The sequence below is a fragment of the Lactuca virosa genome, chromosome 1 (assembly GCF_052849685.1).
Source record: "Lactuca virosa cultivar CGN04683 chromosome 1, Lactuca_virosa_CGN04683_v6, whole genome shotgun sequence".
NCBI classification, from domain to species: Eukaryota; Viridiplantae; Streptophyta; class Magnoliopsida; order Asterales; family Asteraceae; genus Lactuca; species Lactuca virosa.
Window position 1 is genome coordinate 168,003,953 of NC_136426.1, and position 7,517 is coordinate 168,011,469.

At 38.5% G+C, this 7,517-nt stretch overlaps 1 pseudogene; it reads left to right on the forward strand.

Annotated features, from left to right (window-relative positions):
* Window positions 1-3,983: 3,983 nt before the first annotated feature.
* LOC145123680 (putative mitochondrial protein AtMg00300 pseudogene) lies at window positions 3,984-4,583 on the forward strand (annotated as a pseudogene).
* The last annotated feature ends 2,934 nt before the right edge of the window (window positions 4,584-7,517 follow it).

Below are 7,517 nucleotides of genomic sequence, written 5' to 3' on the forward strand. Positions count from 1 at the left end.
TTCATCACGCTTCACATGGGATTTTGGAGAGAAAAATGGTCAAGTGGCAGGCCATCTAAAAGTTGCTAGAAAGCATGTAGGTTTTTTTTTTCGGTTCCAAAAAAAAGAATGATATTTTAAGTGATTCACAAAGTTAACAATACTTTCTTGTGCAAAAGATTATTTCCAAGAAAATGGAGGGCGAATGGTTGACTGCACAAGAGTTATTTATTAGAGTAATCAATTAATTCACGCAAATTTTCATGTTCACATTTAGGTGAATGTTGGAAATTACTTGAGTGTTTGAGTTTGCTTGGAGTAATCAATTTCCTTGGTGTGTCTTGAGTAGAGAATTAAAGGGCATTAAAATTGTCATCAAGTTTTTCATCAAATTTTGTGAAACTCGTCTTCTTGTTTTATTGTGACAAATTAATGAATGATTTTAGCAAAAGAAACAAAGTACAGATACAAAAACAACTAAAGGGGGATACACTCCAAGTTGACCATTTTAAATCACCTATATTACCCCTATGTTTAACCCAAGAGAATGATAAGGAAATTATATTATCGGCCACCATCGCAGGGGAAGAGAATAGTTTGTTGAGCACCTTGCTGTTACGTGCTAACCAGATACACCATATTAGACAGTAAACAATCGTGATGAACTTCGGTCTCTTTTTGGGACAATTTCCCCATCTGACTGCAAAATCAAGAAGCTGGGCAACAGTAGAAATCCTAGGATCATCTATATCACACCATTTGAATATCCAGAACCGACAATTAAAGGATAAAAATCTATCATTATCAAATTCAAAAAAAAAAAAAGATTTACATAGACGTAGGTGGGTAAACGAGCAACAAGCTGTGCCACAACCCCTTTTTGGATGACAAAACTAATTCTTTTAAAAACATCTATAGATCTTGGAGTCATAACATTACTATGCATGACCCGTTGGACTCTATTGAGTAGCTCCACAGCTTCTGGCGCAAGAAAACTGAAAGTATCAAATGCAAAGGGTATAAACGTGTGTTGATTTTCCATGCACGCTTTCTCATGTTTTGTCACTTTGATTGATACAACTTTTAAAGCAGCTTGCCCCATAGTGAAAACTCCATTCCCCAAATCCACAAGAGGATGACAAAATTACATTCCACCATCTGAGTTTTGGCTTTCACAAGGCAATTACATGGTTTGATTCAAGGAATTAATGTCAACATTCAATATTGAATTAAATATGGGTTGTTTTCTTGGTGGCTTATTTTGAGAATGTCATGATCATCAAATGTTGCATTCAAAAGTATTTAATAACATTAATTGTGTGATTAAAGCTGGAATCAAAGAAATTCAAGAAAATTCAAAGGAAGTCTCGTTAGTCTGTTTCACTAACAATCTCTTTTTACAAACTGTAACCTTTATTTGGAGACTAATTTAATGCACCGGAGAGATACAATCAATATGCATTTAATCTTGGTGGGTTTGTTATTAAGAAATGAAAGTCCACATACACATTTTGCTCCAAGATGTCAAGTTCTACAACAAAGCCCAAATAAAAGCATCATTTGTACGAATACTGTGATGATTAGATTCTCAAGTAAAACCAAAGGTATGTGTTGTAAATTATTTTTATATTTTTTTTTTCTTAAAAAAATGTTTTAATTAATGTTCTTTTAAGTTAAATTTTCTTTTGTATATTTTCGTTCATAGTTGTTAAAATTATCCAATTTTAGTTTTTATCTTTTATATTTATTTATACTTTCAAAATACAAAAACAAGTGTTAAATTCATTTCATTTTACTTCGTTTGAATTTTATCTTTTATGTTCTATTTGGTTTGTTTAAATCTTGTCTTTTATAATTATACTTTAAATCTAAAAATTCAAAAACAAGTGTTATGCAGGTCTTCCTAAGAAAGTTTTTTAGGTGTATATATTCTATCATCTTAATAGAAATATAAGGGGGGTGTTAAATGTGACATGAGCATTTGGATCATGCTCATGGAGCATTTGGAGCACTTAGATCAAAATGGAGCGCTTGGGGTTCATGGAGCATGCGACAAATGAACGAATCTTCTGAAAAAAGAATGGATCATAACGGATCAAGTGACAAAGGAACGAATATTCCAAAAGGTGGTTTGGAGAAACTTAGAGTGGCTTGGAGCAACTGGGAACAACTTGGAGCACTTGGAGCAACTTGGAGCAACATGGAGCAAGATGTTGTGCCATGAAGATGGATGTTACGCTAAGCATATTGGATGTTGCGCCATGGGGTTATATCTTGCACCATTCATGAAGGTGTTGGGCCAAGAGGAAATAAGTTGTGCAAAAGGAATGGATGTTGCGCCATGAGGGAGTAAAGTTGCGCCAAGAGTTTGATGTTGCGCCATCAAGGAGTGAAGTTGTGTCAAGGAGGAGAATATCCATCATCACAAGGAGATGTTGCACCATGGAGGAGATGTTGAGCCATCATGGACCATCTTGGTATATGATGCGCCATCTCGATTCCTTTGTTGTTCCATGTTGATCCACTTTTCCCTAGAAGATTATCATGATCAAGAAATACACCATGTTGTGCCACCATGATAGATGTTGGGCCATTAGTGTTCATGATGCGCCACCTGTGCATGATGATGCTCCACTATGGTCAAGTTGGTCCATCATGTGCGTTGCTGATACTCGTGGGTTGTATGACATGGAAGAATGTCTAGAAGATGCTGCATGGAAGATTGTTATTGGTTGACACCTTTCATGGGCCTATGGGCCAATGGGCTTGGCCTATTAGGGTTTTAGGTATGATCCCTCAAGTATAAACAGGGATGCATGCCAAGTCTTTTTGTATCTTGAATTCTAGAGTGTTAGGCAAATGTCTATGAAAATTGTACTTGTAACCGCTGTTTGAGAGCTCTGAAATAAAGAATATTCCCCTCTTGCCCATAGACGTAGGTCACTTTGACCAAACCACATAAATACTCTGTCTTGTGTGCTTATAGTTTTGCTAGTTATCCGCTTTACTTCCTAACAAGTGGTATCAGAGTTGCGGTTTGTATTCCTATGATTGAAGATGTCTACTCACAAGTTTGATTTGGAGAAATTCAATGGTTCAAATGAATTCACATTGTGGAAGGTGAAGATGAGGCTCTTCTAGTTCAACAAGAATGTGCAGTAGCATTGGAAGGAGAGGCAACACTGTCTAATGACATGGCAGTTGAAAAAAAGGTGGACATTCTGACGAAGGCACATAGTGCCATTCTGTTGAGCTTAATAGATGAAGTACTGAGGGAGGTCGTGGATCAAACAACTGATTCTGGGATGTAGGATAAAATTTATGACAAGTACCAGAACAACTCATTAACGAACATGGTGTATCAGAAGCAAAGGTTGTACACTCTCAGAATGACAAAAAGTACCCAAGTGAAAGATCATCTGGATAACTTCAATCACGTCATCTTGGATCTACAAGGGGTTGATGTGAAGATTGAAGATGAAGATCAGGCGCTCATTCTATTATGTTGTCTTCCGATCTCATATGAGAATTACGTTGATACCATGCTCTATGGTAGGAAAATGATCACTGTGAATGATGTGAAGGACTCTCTGATGTCCAAGGAATTGAAAAGAAAAGTTTGAGCTAGAGAGGAGGTGTCTAGTTCCGGTTTGTTCGCAGGGAGAGGAAGAACAGAAGAGAGGAATGGGGGAAACAGAGGGAGATCACGTTCAAAATCAAAGTCTGAAGGTTCATCGAACGCAAAATGTTATAACTATAAGGATAGGGACACTTCAAGAGAAATTGTCCATAACTGAAGAATGAGAAGCTTAAGAGTGAATCAAGAAACAATAACACTGCAACAGTGGTTAGATAGTTATGATGAAGGGGACAATGGTGATGTACTGACTGTTAGTACATCAAGTTCTGTTGATGCTTGGGTCTTGGATTCCGGAGCATCCTATCAGATAACGTATAATCGTGACTAGTTCGACTCCTTCAAAGAGTGGGATGCCACAGTCAAAATGGGTGATGATTGGGTGAGCAGTGTTAAAAGCAGTGGCACGATGCAGATTAAGATGCACGATGGCATGGTTAGGAAGTTAGATTGCTGGTACGTTCCAGAACTTAGGAAGAATTTAATTTCTCTTGGCACATTGGCTAAGAATGGGATGAGGTACGCTAGTGAATGTGACTGGGTCAAAGTAACCAAAGGTTCTCTGGTTATAATGAAAATGAAGATGAATCGTGGAGGGATTTATATCCTAGAAGGCAGTACGGTTATGGGAGCGATGACTATATCCCAATCCTTGAATGAAGGTGATGACAAGACGAAGTTGTGGCATCGTAGATTGGGGCACATGAGTGAGAAGGGCATGTCAATTCTAAGTAAACAAGGACTGCTTGGTAGAGAGGCTCCTGGAAAGATACAATTTAGTGAAGCTTGCGTCAATAGAAAGCATCACAAAGTGAATTTCGGTACCGCTCAACACAAAAGCAAGGGAATCTTGGAGTATGTTCACTCAGATCTGTGGGGTAATGCACTAGTTAAGTATCAAGGACGATGCTCATACTTTGTGACGTTCATTGATGATTATTCAGGAAGGATTGGTTGTACTTTCTGAAGACCAAAGATGAGGTGTTTGGGAAGTTCAATGAGTAGAAGGCCATGGTTGAGAAAAGGACTAGAATACAGGTCAAGACTCTGAGGACTGACAATGGGTTGGAGTTCTGCAATGCTCCAGTTGATAATTTCTGCAAGACAGAAGGTATAGTGAGGCACCGCACTGTATGACATACACCGCAAAAAAATACAGTGGCAAAACGGATTAACCAAACAGTCATGCAGCGTGCAGGGTGCATGCAAATTTTTCTAACTTATCCAAGCAATTCTAAGTGGAAGCAGTTAATTTTGCTTGCTATCTAATGAACAGATTACCATCAACTGCAATAGAGTTGAAGACTCCTCAAGAGGGATGGTCCGGGAAACCCTCTAACTATTATGGTTTACGTATATTTAGATGCCCTGCATATGCTCATGTGAATGATGGTAAACTTGATCCAAGGGCAATGAAATGCATATTTCTAGGATATGCGACATGAGTAAAAGGTTATTGATTGTGGTGTATAGAATAAGGAAGAACTCCTAAATTTATCATGAGCAGAGATGTAACCTTTGATAAATTTTCCATGGGAAACTAGGGAGGAGGTGATACAAGTCAAGTGGGGAACGAAGATCAGGGTGCTAGCCAGAAGGTGGAGTTTACAACTTAAACTCTAGAAAAAGTTGTGATAAGGGAAAAAGAGCAAGGCAGTAGTGAACAGCCTGGACAATATGAAACCCAAGAGAAACCCATGGGATCTTCGTCTAGTGATGCTGATATCAGGTAGGATGATGGGTCTGAATCTATAGCAAAGAGAAGATCAAAGAAGGTCATTCGAAAAAATGATAGATATGTGGGATGTGTCAATTCATGTGAACTAAACTCCATTTATTTTGCTTTAGCAACTGGAGAATACATTGACATTGAGGAGCCTTAGTCGTATAAAGAGGCTGTGGCGAGTAAAGAGGCAAATAACTAGTTGATGGCCATGAATGATTAAATGAAATCTTTAGAGAAGATTGAAACATGGGATCTTGTTCCATTACCAAAGAGAGAAAAGCCCGTAGGATGCAAACAGAGTTTTAAGAAGGAAGGAAGGAATACCAAGAGTTGAACCAACTAGGTTCAAGGCAAGGTTGGTGGCGAACGAGTTTTCTTAGAAAGAAGGAATTGATTATCACAAGGTGTTCTCACCGGTTGTGAAGTACAAGACAATTCAGGTTCTTTTGGCCATGGTGAGTGCTTTTGATCTGGAGCTTGAACAACTTGATGTGAAAACTACATTTCTTCATGGGAACTTAGAAGAGAAAACTTATATGTCCCAGCCAGAAGGGTTCCTTGATACTAAGAAGGATCATGTATGTTTGTTGAAGAAATATCTGTATGGTTTGAAGCAGTCTTCCAGCCAATGGTACAAGAGATTTTATTCATTCATGATCTTACATGGCTACACTCGGAACCAGTTCGACAATTGTGTCTACTTTAAGGAATTGTCACCAGATTCACACACATATATATATATATATATATATATATATATATATATATATATATATATATATCTGTTGCTATATGTTGATAATATGCTCATCACAACCAAGGACATGGCTGGAATAAATGACTTGAAGGCGACCCTGAAGACTAAGTTTGAGATGAAGGATTTGGGAGCAACAAAGAAGATATTGGGGATGGAGATTCAAAGAGACTGAAGAGTAGGGTGGTTATTTATTTCTAAACAAAAGTACATTGAGAAAGTTGTGCAGTCTTTCAATTATGATCAGTCCAAACCAGTTGGAACTCTTTTGGCGGCTCACTTTAAACTTGGTCCGAAAACTCTACCCACTACTAATGAAGAAAAGAAGTACATGAGTAGGGTTCCATACTCAAGTGCTTTTGGAAGTCTTATGTATGCAATTTTCTGTACCAGAACTGATTTAGCTGATTTAGTTAGTGTGGTAAGCAGGTTTATGAGTAATCCAGGGGAGGCTCATTGGGACGCTGTCAAGTGGATCATGCGATAATTGAAGGGAACAACGGATGTTTGCTATATGTATGGAGCCAATAGGAAGATTGACTTGGCTAGATACGTTGACTCTGATTATGGTGGTGATTTGTTGAAGTGCAGGTCACGGGCGTGTTACATATTCACTTTGTTCGAACGTGCCATCGGTTGTAAGTCAACGTTACAAGATACTGTTGCTTTATCTACAACTAAATCCAAGTACATGTCCATGACATTAGGAATAAAAGGAGGAGATATGGTTGTATGGGCTTATTAAGAATCTTGGTTTGAAGGTGGAGAAGCTTGTCTTGTATTGTGACAGTGAAAGTGCTTTGAATCTTGCTAAGAACCTAATATATCATGAGAAGACAAAACACATTGATGTTAGGCTGAATTTCATTCGAGATACTCTGGAAGAAGACAAGTTCTCAATATTGAAGATTGACACCAAGGAGAATCCATAAGACATGTTACCAAAGTCGTTTCCCATGGAGAAGTTCAAGCTTTGCTTGGACTTAGTTGATGTTCACAGGAGGTAGGTCCCTTCAGGGATGAATGACAGGATGGGAGAGGAAGTTCTTGTTCAAGGTGGAGTTTAGAGGATGCTCAAGTCAAGGAGTAGATTGTTAAATGTGACTTGAGCATTTGGATCATGCTCATGGAGCACTTAGATCGCAATGGAACACTTGGGGTTCATGGAGCATGTGACAAAGGAACGAATCTTCTGAAAAATGAATGGATCATCAGACAAAGGAACAGATCAAGTGACAAAGGAATGGATCTTCGAAAAGGTGGTTTGGAGCAACTTAGAGTAGCTTGGAGCAACTTGTAGGGGCTTGGAGCAACTTGGAGAAACTTGGAGCACTTGGAGCAACTTGGAGCAACATGGAGCAACATGTTGCGCCATGAAGATGGATATTACGCCAAGCATAGAGGATGTTATGCCATGGGGT